The sequence below is a fragment of the Bombus pyrosoma genome, linkage group LG16 (assembly GCF_014825855.1).
Source record: "Bombus pyrosoma isolate SC7728 linkage group LG16, ASM1482585v1, whole genome shotgun sequence".
NCBI classification, from domain to species: domain Eukaryota; kingdom Metazoa; phylum Arthropoda; class Insecta; order Hymenoptera; family Apidae; genus Bombus; species Bombus pyrosoma.
In genome coordinates this window covers 6,920,012-6,933,987 of record NC_057785.1, presented here as the reverse complement: position 1 = coordinate 6,933,987, position 13,976 = coordinate 6,920,012, and the positions used below count along the sequence as shown (strand labels likewise).

Below are 13,976 nucleotides of genomic sequence, written 5' to 3'. Positions count from 1 at the left end.
AAGTTTGCTCGATCAGGACTAAAACTTGCCCATCATCAGCACGACGACGATCAAGAAAGGTTTTCAATCCCGCAGGATACCGTTTCCTAAACAGCAAACTTGTGACGATCGAAACTTGGCAAGAATTGCGGACCAGACAGAACATCATTGATACATCGAATGAAGACCAAATACGGAACAGTTGAAGGAAGAGAAAAGAAAGGTGGAACAAACGCTGAAACGAAATCAGGTTCAATCATCTTCTCGTTATTCAGGCTGGAGGTAGCAAACGAGGAGCAGCTTGAATTTTTGTTTACTCACGCAGAGACTTCGTTAGAACGATTGAATTTCAAAAGCCAGTCTGTTGAAAAGACGAGCGGGCGCCGCGGCGCTTCTACAAATTGCGTGTCTTCTGAATTTCACATTGTCAATGAAATTGCCGTCATTTGGAAATCATCCGCCCGCTCCACTTCTATGGAAACGAGGCAATTTAGTCCCCTTTGCCGCTATCAAGTCGCGTTTTACGCAAAGCAACGTATCTCTTTCCTCTTCGTTGTTTATTCATTGTATCCACATATTTATGATTTATGAGAGAGATAGTTTGACTGCTGTTTTTTTTGCTATCAAAACGCGATTCTAACGAACCAGTTATCTTCCTTCTTGCCTTCTCCTTTTATTTATATGTTGCTACTTGTGTACTTGATATCCATTCGTAAATATGACGATACTTGTGAAGAGCTAAACGAACTTTGGGAATCTTCGGAAGATTCTTAAAAGCCTTAGGAATTTTTATCTCCTACGATAACCTTAAGAGTGTTAAAAATATACAAAGAAAATTGGGATTTGTTGCTGAAACCTTTAAGAATTATTATCTTTTACGATAGTTGAAGTTACAAACAATTCGTTCGATACGTTTAATGTTACGACGATAACTCCGTCAATTTGACGCAACGAAAATTAATTTTCTTCCGTATGTATATCTGTCAGATTTTTCTATGATTTTTAATTAGATATTTATTCGTTACTGAACAACGAGACAATTTTGCAGCAGCGGCCTGTTCAGCTAACTGGGACAGTTTGACTAAATGAAACTAATTAATCCAAAGCTTTGTTGGCAAAGCGTCTCGTTATCTCTCAAACGATGCTGCGATACTAAATCGAAACGTTGTCATTCGCCAGCTTTCGATTGCTAAATTTAACGAAGGTCCTTCGCCATGCAAGTAGCAATTTTGAAAACGAAATACGTTCGCATATTGTCTGCGATGAATCGAGAATTTTCAGCTTCTAAGTTAAACAAACTGCCTTGTAAATCGTCAATTTCAACGATGAGATACTCTTCCTAAAAAGAAATCGGGGAGAAGGTTTCAAAGAAATGATTATGGCGCACCAACGGTGAGTTAAAACTTTGCTGCGAAGAATTTGGGAAATAAAAAGTTAAGACGAAGCAGTAAATGAAATCGAAATGGGAAATTAAAAGTACGATGAAAGTTTGAAGGCGGAATTTGTTTTTTCTTCCTTGCGATATATCCACGGAGTTGATAATAAATTTAAATACCGTTGAATAAGCAGAAAATCGAAGTTGCGTTTACAATTTAGAAACGTTCGAAGAGAAGATTCCACTTTGTTGTGTCGTAAATGCCACTCTGATATTCTGCAACGAATGTCAAAGCTTCCGTAGTTCTGTGACGTGTAACAACGACGCAGAAGAGTATCGTATTCTCGGCGGGAGCTGCGCGTTTCGTTGAAACCGGAGAAGCCGAGAAATATCGCGCGCGGCGTTCGTATTATACGAAGGGACAAACTTTCTTTGTTCTGGCTTATTTCGAATTCAAAACAGAGCTCTCGCCGTACAGACAGTCGAACAGATAGTTTGACCAAACTTTGATTACGTTTGATTCCATTACGATACGGAATATTGTATTTGTTACGTGGAAGAAAGTATCACTGGTTGGACTTATGCATGTTCACGCATTTAAGGTGTGTTGCAACTCACTATATACTTTGAACAGTTCTTATTAAACTGCCGATGTTTACGCAAATTCACATTTACGTACTGTTTTCTCCATGTAACGCGGATGGCGTAAAGTTTTTCCGGGTAAAATGGGGTGGCGAGTGGAAAATTGAAACGTTATGTAAATTACGAGCGTTTCTGTAGATTGAAGTTTCTCATAAATGAAGTTATCGTAAGTTAGTTGTTGTAAAATAGCAGATTCCCTGAGATTTATATTATTTCTGAATAAAGTTTCGTATTCCCGAAAATTGTATTCGATTAGAGAATTTCTCTCGTTGGAAAGGAATTGGAAAATATAACGGGTGATTGTAACATATGAATACAATTTCGCAAAACGAATTTAAAATAGGACACGATGGACGCGTACAACAATAACGAAATGAACATTAATTCCTTGCTTCTTCGATAATGCACGCAGGCTTAATTTCATCTACAATAGCCTGCTAAAGTTAACCAGCCGATGGTCTCGAGCTGGTCGATACTTTTTTATCAAACTGTCGGAAATGTACACGTAAACAGACAACAATATACAACGCATTCCAGCAACTGGTTTCACATACGATAAAATTAACTTGCGATGGCCAAGGAAAACCGGTATTCAACGATGTTACCCGGTGCATTTGTTTTCGAAGATGTTTCGAGTGGAATTTCGATGTGAAAAAAATAAATCGAGAATAGAAGCCAGCGTAAGCAACGAATTCGCGTAAACATGGAATCATCGATCGATGGATCAAAGAATTTTTAACATCGAATAACAACATTTTCATTCTTCGACTTATTGTATATTTATTTGTCGTATGCAAATTTAATTTACGTTCGATTCGTACGTCCTTAAGAAGATTCACATGCAATTTTTATCATTTTTCTTTCAGCAACGAAAAAAAAAAAAAAAATAAAATATAGACGATTCCGAATAAATGGAAATTTCGTTACAATAAAAAAAAAGTTATCGTTATAAACAATCCACGTTAATAAAAGCAAACTCCACAGATATCTGTACACGTACGCAGCTATTTCTATGAAAAATCTGTCTATAAACTTTTCAACAGCATCGTCTATATGGAACTGCACGATACAGTGATTTCAATGATCGAAGCTCCGTTGGATACCGTCAATTCAGTGGTCTGTGAATTCGTGTGTATGTGTTGTACGTGCAGTACGCGTCTATTTTCATGGAAATTTCGCGCGGTGTGAACGGCTAACGGATAAAACGCTTGGCCCTTTCAATAGACAGATTGAACACGCGCGAGCATTTCGAAATTTATGAAAGAAGATAAAAATGAAAGGGAGTAATTAATCGAATTATTACACGCGCGGTAATTTTCATGGAATCGGAGAGGTCGAGATAGAGCGAATAAATTAAAGTGGAAATGTTTCACTTTTATTTATGAGAGAACGTAAAAATGGGAAAGAGCAATACGTTGAATTTTTATAAAGAGGTCGGGATAAAGCGAGCAAATTAAAGTGAAAATGTTTTACTTCCATCGAACGTGATGTTTACGATCAAAGAGTAGGAAATTTTCAATAGCCTTTTCAATCGGTTTCAACAGCACGACGTTCAATTAATATCCGTCAATCTTACTCGGAAAACAGATGTGTATGTTTGTAGAAATACATAAGAAACGTCGTTTTTTAAACAATTCTGATTTAACTACCCGAAGATTACAAGAGCCTTTTCAAACGGAATAATGGAAACTAAAACAACACCGTTTTTCTATTTTTCTATTGTCTTTAGTCTGTTGTTTATTTTCCCTCCTTCTCAACTATTTATCAAACAGTTCCAATCTATTTTCATCGAACCTTTACAATCCATTAATTTCTATCAGTTTTTTTTCCTCGCAAATATTTATTTACATTTATTCCTCCATAGAAGTTATCAATTTCCCCTAAAATCGTCTTCTATTTTCCTTCGGCTTTTTATAGCTATCCATCAAAATACCCGAAATTGCTCAGTCATCAAAAATGCATTTACCTTTCGTCCAATAAATCTGTCGATTTCCTCCACAAAGATAACTCTCGTTATATCTGTCCGTACATTGTTACCAATTTTTCCTACAAAATCCCTTTTTTTTTCCTTCCTCTGTTTTCTCGCGGAAAAGAATTCTGTGAGTATCGGTAATTGATTATTAAATATTATCGTATTTGCATCCAAGAAAGTGTCAACTCTCCAGAAACTCGAAGCAAATAAATCGAGCTATTCGCGGCGATAATTAAATAGCAAATAAGACACGACTGATAAATTTCGGAATGAAATAAAAAACCTTAATAATCTTAATACGTTTCAAGGATTGTCCACGAAATTCTTTACGTAAGGAATTCGTAACGCAATCGGTTGTCCTCGAGGAGCCGGTTGCTGGATCGCCAGTAAAAAGGAATCGAGGCTTCCGCTACGGTTCCTTCGATTACAAAATCATCTCGTAACGCGTTTCTTTCTGCATCCAAGGGAAACCAGGGAAAGAACAAGAGAAGGTTGACCTTTCTCAGCATTGACGTAATTCAAGAGGAATCTTGTCAGATTATTTTTCGAACGATCGTTCGATATCGGTCTACAAACGCGTTTAAACCTATTTCCGATTATTCAGAGGTACACGACACTCATAATCATACTTCTCGATCCATTTTTCTTTTTCTTTTTCTCTTTTCAATCAACGAAACGAATCGAACGAATTTAAATGAATGAAATGGCTCTGCGACAGTCTTTTTTCTGTTTAACTAGTGTAAAATAGGTATAACGAAAAGAAATTCACCGTGTAATTTTGTGTCAATTGGTGTGCATCGACGAGATGTTCTGGAATTTTGCGAGATATTTTCACTGACGTTACGATGACCGATAAAATTAATTTTATTCTTGCAATAGATATAGGGATAGGTATAGTTATTGGTATCGATAGTAAAATGGATAGTAATTATAGCAAAGGAAATTTGATGTATAAATAATTATTTAACTGTCACAATTATGGTCACAATTATGTAGGAAATGTAGTAAATAAAATATTGCCGTTTCTAAATTAGGGAAGAGCTAATGAAATTCAGAAATTAGGTAAAATTCTAATTCGAGAAACGGAAGCGATATTTTCTCAGATATTTACTTAGGAATTGCCAACAAGTATGTAGTAGGAAGCAACAGTGGGTCAGGTGCTTTGTGAAGTTATATCGCCGCCAACTAGAATTACATAATGAGCGTGATCTATTAGTATTTCGTGGCCAGCCAGAGCTTCGAAAATTTATCTAACATAGAATTCTCATTGTCCACAAATGATACTTGAACGAATATTATATTCGAATATTTGTTATGTTCGCGAAAGAAAATTGAAATACCATGAAAAATCAAGTATATACAAAATGTACAATAGTCCAAGAGCAGGCATCATTTTTCTGACATTTCCAACCATCCAGCTAATAAATAATTAAGTCGTTGAATCATCAAACTGGTCAATTCTTAAATTTCCAAAATTTCCAAATTTCCCTCTCGACGTGTTACAAATTTTTTCTCGTCGAATATCGAGTCCAGAAAAAAAAAACGAATTAATTCGTAATTTCACAATTTTTATCTGACAAAATGATACGAAATCTATCTTTTAAATACGAAGCTCAAGTATGCCAAGATACGATAAACGTGCACGCGCCGAAATCTCGCCGATATCAGCTCTTAACCTTAACCATTCTGATAACGTTTCGCTCGTCTATCTAGCTAAAATATCATACGAGTATGCAAGAAATTTAAAAAAATGCCAAATTTCCTCCTTTCTGCATTAAATTACCATTAAAACGTTATATGCTGAAATAAAATATATAGTAATAATTTAATAATATAACGATATCACAATAATCTACTCTAACGTCGTATCTAATATCACGAAATAAATTTGAGGAAACGTTCGATCTTTCCTCGAGTTAATTTCAAATGGAATCGCGTAAATCTATCGAAAGTCCCGTTTCGAGTATTCGCTTAGACTGTCCGTAGTTGAAACCATAAGCTTCTCTTACATCATCCTTCTCACTTTGCCATCTCTCGTCAAGCGGACACATTTTGTTATAGAAAATTAGGTCAAACTTGCGTATCGGCGTTTTCCGTTTAAACACCAGAGAAGCAGTTCCAAAGTTTCGACAGTTCGATTATCCTTTAATCCGATTCAATGGCTCGTATCAGCCATCGCGTACTTACAAAATGGATCCATCGATCAACTCGTTAGTTACTTCCGCGGAAATATTTGCTGGGGAAACGATTGGGAGCAAAAATTTGGTGGAAAATTGGTGGGACGATTTCTTGGAATTTTGTAAAGAGAAATAAGGGACGCGCGATAAATCGAATCTCGCCGAATTTCCACAAATTCCGCGGAATTTTTCTTGATTCGCAGCAATCTTGCAGAGTTTCGCGAAATTTGTAGAATTTTGTAAAATTGTGCCGCAAAATTCGACAGAATTTCCAAGCCACGATTTACCAACGACTTAAACAAACACACCAATCCGCGATTTGTCCGAAGACTATGGCGAAGATTCACCGTTCGCTGAAGAATTCAATGGAACGTACACCGAGAAACCAGGTTGCTCGAAAGCCTCGTTGGAAAATTCAATCGCTATTTTAATAAACGTTCCGCTCAACATAAAGCTGAGCGAGAAAGATTCAAAGTCGATAAATTACATAAAACTGTAGCAGAATAGACGGAACAAACCGGTTGACAAGTTCGTTTGAAACTTCATTGGAGCACTCGTTCAAACACTTAATTAATTAAGAAAAATTGTAACTCCGCCGTTAAGTGAAATGACTCACGAATCAACTTAACGACGAACTGCTATGGTCAGTCGTGAGAACATCGAAGCCGGGAACAGTGACGAAACACGACGTTGTCATTAAGTTGACGCCACGGTCGACCGATAAACGACTCGCCTAACGCACGATAAATCTGATAGGGGAGCGAGAGATTAGGGGGATTCGAGTACCGCAAGAGTGCTCTGAACACAGGCTGATAATGATAATGCTTCGAGATACTGAAACCTGTTCCTATACCAATTTCATCACCATCTTCGCCGTGAAGCTTCGTGTATTCGATCGAAGCTACTGTTCTCCTGAAATATTTAAAATCGAACTGTCTCATACGATCGTTGTCCTTCTTATTTTTCCCTCTTCTTACGAGGCAAGAGAGACGAATAATTATTTGTCGTGAAAAAGATATAATTTGTACGTTTCACCTTGTTTTGTGAGATGGCAATTTTTAAACGTTTCAGCAAAATTGTACTTTTGCTCGATCTTTCCAAAACATCGATAATCGTAGCGCAAAGATCGTAACATATTTGCTACTTTTCGCGAAATTGTATTTTCGTTTGACTTCGGCATTGTTTTAGAATTCACTTTGCAATTAAACTTATACGTTTCTTGAACACTCGAAAAATATCGACCCGTTGCAATGAAAATTAGGCCGGTGACGAAACGTTTTTCGTCTACTGCTATGAAAGAGAAAGAAATCGTATGTATTGTTCATATATTCCTAAGGAAACCGAGAATCGGGGCAACATTGACAAACGAGCACGATTCTACACGAATTTTTCATTGCTTTTTGTAGTTTAACACGCGTGCTTTTCTGGTCAGTACGCCAACGTAATTTTGCTTTATCGTGATAAATTCGAGCTACCGAAAAGTGCACGGTACGAATATATTTTTCCACTTGCGCCGATCAAAAATAATTCCCAACCAACTTCCTCTTATTTATCGATCGATCTCGATAATACTTTTCCTGAAATCATTTTCGCTCGTCAGCAATTATCTCTATGCTCATAAATGAAATTCGAGATATCATTATCGAATATATTAAATTTCCGAGTTTCGTCCTTTGCAATAGAAAAGAAACGAAGCAGTTTAAAATATATGCCGATTTCGTGACACTTGGTCCGTTTAATTCTTCGTTTATCCATAGTCGATCGCAATTAATTCAGCAATTTAAGGAAAGATACTCGCGTAAATCAGCAACTCTGTCGCACGATTTCGCAATCTAATAAAATTCCCCCTTCCCGTTCATCAGCACCAGTAATTTAATAATCCAATAGCATTCAATAGCCCGGTACATCTCTGCTCCTCTCATTTATTTTCATGACCTACTGTGACGCGCGATACCTGAATTTCACCGTGCAACAATATTTGGACAGTTACACATGGACAACGTTTATGTCCATATTTTCTGCGTTACATAAAACATTTTGAAATTTCATTATTAGCACGGTAGTGGGACCGGACTGCTGTTATTATGTTAATCAAATTTCAAGCCAATCCGAAAATGAACGTCGAAATCGCAAGATATTAACAAACTCTGAAAAATTCATTGAAAGGAAAGAAGAATTTCGAAAAGGTTCGTTAAAGAGCTCATCGAAAACGCTGCTCGATGAAAAATGCCACGAAAGTTACGGAAATCTCGAAGAAAAATGAGTTTCCTGCTCGAAAGGACCAGTTGCGAATTATATTTGACTCGCGAAGCCGGAAATCACACAAGAAGAGCCGCGAAGTGTAATTATATCGAAGTAGCCACGCGAATTTCGCAACGTATCGAAGCTGATGCAGTCGACAGCTACGTTACGACATTTTCACCAACGTACACGGATTCCATGGCCGTCGATTAATTTCGGCCGCAATTGACGACCCGGTCTAACCAGTCGTGCGACCATAAAGCACCAGGACTCGTATCCGCGTTCCGACGATCAATCGAGATCGAGCCCGTTGGAATGCTTTAACGCAGATGACACAGAATTTTCGTGGACTTCTTGGAATGTCGGGGAAAAGTCGGATGTAATTGCACGAAACTAGATGAAATAGTGGGAGATTTTCACGGAATTTGGCAATATCTGCCTCTGAAGTTTGATTACCTTGCCACCACTTTGTGAAATTACGCACAGAATTTCGGGGAAATTCTGTCGAAGTTCATAGAATTTTATGAAAGTAGAAAAGCTGGCGGGATTTTGCGAAATTACTTCAAATTTTATAGGAATCTGTAGAATCTCGTCAAGATATGAGATGTCTGAATATTTTGCAGAAATTTGTCGAATTTTAGAAAAATTACAAATTTACTCAAATTTCGAGGATTTTCTTAAAATTTCGTAAAAGTTCATAGAAATTCAGAGAAATAGCTAGAAAATTTTGCGGCGTCGTGCCAAATGTTTCAAGATTACGTAGAATTTCACACACACACGCGCGCGCGCGCGCTTCATTTCCTCGATTTGTGTGAAAATTGACGACATTGTGTCAGATTTTGCACAATTTCAACGAGATATTCAGAGTTTCGCGCAATTATAAAAACTTGTGCGCTATTTTAAAGACGATGCGACTAACTTTTACGAAACTTTGTACAGTTTTACGAAACTGGACGATATCTTGCCCAAATTGGAGCGATTTCAACAGCAAGCTTGTCACAGCTTTTCACAGCATCGAAATTGCTGTGTGAAAAAGTTCATAAAATCTGAAATTCATTCGAAAGCATAGAATAAAATAACAAAAAAAGAAAAAAAGAACAAATTCCGTCAGTGGAATTTACAGGAAAAATTGAGAACTGGGTTAGAATAATTCGAAAGAGCTTTGATATTAAATCCGTGCCATCTGCGAAAGCATTTATTACGCAAATCGCGTCGGAAATTCCAAAAATACAGCGCATATTCCCATAAACTCTGCGAAATTTCTGTTTAATAATCCTGAAAGCTTTGAAATCTACGCGAAACATCTTTCAATGTCCAGCCATCGAAATGGGACGTTATTTTTCGATTCTGCGTATATAGTGGCTACAAAAATTAACATTTATATCATTGAATACTATTATAGTATCGTTACAATATCATTATCGTACTATACATCGCCATTGTTGCATTTACAATGCCAATTAGTTCGAACCAATTGTAATAAATTAAATAAATTGGAAAATGTGTAACAGATATTGCGACTTTGTATCTTGAATTTTAAATTTATACACAAATCAAAACCAACAGGAAGAAAAAACGCTTGATGGAAGACTAAGTATGCGCATAAAAATTCTGTTTGTAGCCACTGTACGTTCGATCTTTCTCAATGCTGCATAATGTGCGAATTTTGCGAAAGTTTAACTCAGCGCGTTATACCTTTCATTATTTATGTACGTTTAACGATGTTTTTAACCTTTCGCTGTATTTTCTCGCTTCACGCAGAGCTAGTTTTATATTCTCTCTCACTCACTCTCTCTCTCTTTCTCGATTTATGTAACGACAGATATGAATGTTAATGCGCGTGCAGCGAATGCATATTTGATACGAATTCGAACGAGAAAGAAAGAATGAACGCCACGCATATGTATATAAATATTCAACGCTGTTTCAGGTCGCGATCGTTGCATATTTATGAAACCTGTTTGACTATTGCGAAAATCCTCGAATTTAGACCATTGTTTCGCGTATTTTTTTCCAGCAACGATATTCTACTCTGCTCTATGGCCGTTTCGTTACCAACAGGTATTGGCCAATCCTCTCACTGAAAATTTCATTTCCAACATCTACGTAGATACGCTGCACGACCTGAATTTTATCGATGTATTAGATACAGAGATTCGAGAAAGTGTCGCAACACTCGTATACATTTACGAACGTATTATGCGCGTTATAGTTCCGCGTTTTGAAATTTTTCTAGCACCGTTACGAAACGCCAACATTATGTTAGCGATAGTAATGTTTGAAAGACATCTGAGAGCATACGTAGAAAGGTAAATAAAAGACATTTAAAGTGAAAATCGAGTATCGATTCTATAAGACGTGAGAGTAAATGACGAAATACTTTTAATAATATTACGTTATCAGGAAACGTGCGAAGCAAAGGATATCTCATTTTCCAAAAATTTGAATTCGTTCGATTAAATCAATAAATGTGAATTAATTCAATCGAATAGAATATTCTTCGTAATATTGTGCAATTGACGCGTTTGTCGATGAAAATATTAAATTACCAAATATTACCAGCGGAAAGAAATGATAATTAACGAATGTATTTAATTGTACAGGTTGGCGAGAATATAAAGTAAATTCCATCGTTACAGCGTTCATCGATTCACATACAGAAAGAGATCTGACCTAGGATACGTTCGGTAATTCTGAAAACGGTAAACCTAACATTTCGTCAAACGTCGATCCAACGATATTACGTTCACATCTACGCTATTCAGTCTGTACAAACAGAGCATCTCCAATCATGATTGATTGACTGATCAATCTCTACAAATAGGGATTTGCAATTGGTAATTATCAGACGATCAAATTTCTCATGTCTGTAGTAGCATAATATCCTGCAGGATGTTAATGTCATTGAATGTTAATTTTCTAATCGTTTCTCGACCAATTTTTTCATAATTATCTTATACTCGATGATCATTGGTACGAAAAAACCTGGGCTAATTTTGAAGAAATAGTCGATGGTATTATAGTTCGCCAAAGATCATTCCAAATAAACTATAGCACATTTGTAGATAGCCTGCTGAATTTATAAATAACGATTTCAACGTTCTGAAATAACGCGACGATGCGTTGCAAAATACAACACCGTCTTCATTCTTCGTATGAAAAATTGCAGATCTTCGAACAATCTAAATTTATTCCTACAGATATCGTGATACAATCTTCAGAAGCAGAAAAATCGAATCAAATTTCTTTGAATAATTGTTCAAACAGTGCAAATCCAGTGCACGTCATCAAACTCCTGTAAATAGCGTAACACAATTTTTAATATCCCAAAGATGAGAAACCTATATTTGTAGCTTGGTCCACAAAATCATTCCCACGTTTCTTATAAAAAGAAACTTGGAGATTCTCGAATAACCTAGATCCAATCTCCGTTATCCGAATCTTTTCGATCATGCATATATATCGTCACCAAGAGCTTCGAAATCACGAAAACCAGAAGAAAAATCAATCTCCTCTACTACGCTAATTGCTAACTTTGATCTACCGAACCATTCTCGTTCTTTCTACGAACAAAAGAACGAAGAATCTGCCAATTGAAATATCAAACTCCAAATTATCAAACTCCATAAATACGACACTCCAAAGTCACTGAAAATCAAATTAAAGATCAATCTCTGTCGATGCCCGATTCCGCCATAGAACATCATTCTCATCCTTGCTACGAAGAAGAAGAAAGAAAAGGAAAAAAAAGATACAAAATCCTCAAACCTAGATCCAGTTCGCGTTATCAAATCCCATAAATACGACGTAACACGACCTCGGAAATCGAAAAGATCGCGTTAGAAACCCATTTGCCAAATCCCAAAATCCCCGAAATCCCCCATCTTCATCTTTCACACGTGCCAACCAAAACACCACCGTAAGAAAAAGATCGCACCATCACGCAACGTGAACGTTAGCGAGCCTCGCTGCACGATCAACCGTGTCCCTGTCAGGCTCGTTGATCACGGAATGACCGCGAGGTTGCTTGGAAGGCGGTTGAAAATCAATTGGAAACTGCGTCGTTCGCGCGATCCAAAGCAGCAGGGACAGTTTCAAGGACGACAGTACGTGGCGCGGATCGATCGAACGCGCTTGATCGGTCAATCGAATGTCGTATCGAGGCGCGTTACGCGTACACAGGAAGCGGAAACGGAGCGTTCGATTCACGTGACGGGAACGCTGGGTGAACTGACGTTGTCGGATACCTCGTGTTCGTCGCGACGTCCAACTGGCCAGGCTGATCTGCTTTCGCCGAGATTTCACCGCCAGGCTTAGGGGAAGGGGCGCGATTTGCGCGGGAAACTTGCGCGCCGCGAACCTCCACTTGTGCCTGTCCCTCTTTCTCCCACCTCTTTGGTGCTGGGTTTCGTTTGATCTTTTACTCGTGGAATCTTTTTTATCTTCCTGGTTTTACTCGACAAGCTACAGTATCGTGTACACGTTCGAGACTGCGTATCAAACTTCTCCAGACCAATTTTTCACGATGACTACGCTAACGCTACAACTTTGTACATGGTTTGTTGAAACTTGAAGGAAGAAACATGTTGCAAATGAACATGCTGGACAATTTAACTGTAACTGTAAGTTTCGGTGACATGCCTTAGACTATGCTATGTATTAATGTCGTAGAAACGTGTTTTTCTTCTTTTTTATAATGATCAGAGTAACGAAATGGTTGGACTATGATTCGTTGAAATTTGAAAGAAGAAGCGATTGAAAAGGAACATGTTGGACTACTTTTATTATGGAATCCTAACTATAAGTCTTGGTGACATGTCTTAGATTATACTATGTATTAATCTCATAGAAACGTGTTTTTCTTCTTTTTTATAATGACCAGAGTAACGAAATGGTTTGGACTACGATTCGTTGGAATTTGAAAGAAGAAGCGATTGAAGAAGAACATATTGTACGATTTTTATTATGGGATCCTACGTAACTATAAGTCTCGGTGACATGTCTTAGACTATACTATGTATTAATCTCATAGAAACGTGTTTTTCTTCTTTTTTATAATGACCAGAGTAACGAAATGGTTTGGACTACGATTCGTTGGAATTTGAAAGAAGAAGCGATTGAAGAAGAACACATTGTACGATTTTTATTATGGGATCCTAACTATAAGTCTCGGTGACATGTCTTAGACTATACTATGTATTAATCTCATAGAAACGTGTTTTTCTTCTTTTTTATAATGACCAGAGTAACGAAATGGTTTGGACTATGATTCGTTGGAATTTGAAAGAAGAAGCGATTGAAGAAGAACATATTGTACGATTTTTATTATGGGATCCTACGTAACTATAAGTCTCGGTGACATGTCTTAGACTATGCTATGTATTAATCTCGTAGAAACATGTCTTTTCTTCTTTTTTATAATGACCAGAGTAACGAAATGGTTTGGACTACGATTCGNTTGGAATTTGAAAGAAGAAGCGATTGAAGAAGAACATATTGTACGATTTTTATTATGGGATCCTACGTAACTATAAGTCTCGGTGACATGTCTTAGACTATGCTATGTATTAATGTCGTAGAAACAAGTTTT

General features: G+C 37.2%; 1 protein-coding gene across 20 annotated transcripts in view; it reads right to left on the bottom strand.

Moving 5' to 3' along the window:
• Positions 1 to 13,976, bottom strand: part of LOC122576262 (cAMP-specific 3',5'-cyclic phosphodiesterase-like) — a 357,163-nt gene that overhangs the window by 57,258 nt on the left and 285,929 nt on the right. Inside the window, exon 1 of one of the 20 annotated variants that reach the window (XM_043746302.1) lies at positions 12,324 to 12,458. The exons of 18 other annotated variants lie outside the window; for them this stretch is intronic. The gene's annotated coding sequence lies outside the window, so the exon portion shown is untranslated. Of the gene's footprint in view, positions 1 to 12,154; positions 12,276 to 12,323; positions 12,459 to 13,976 lie in introns of those variants that run through there. One more of the 20 variants, XM_043746306.1, reaches the window with a different exon arrangement.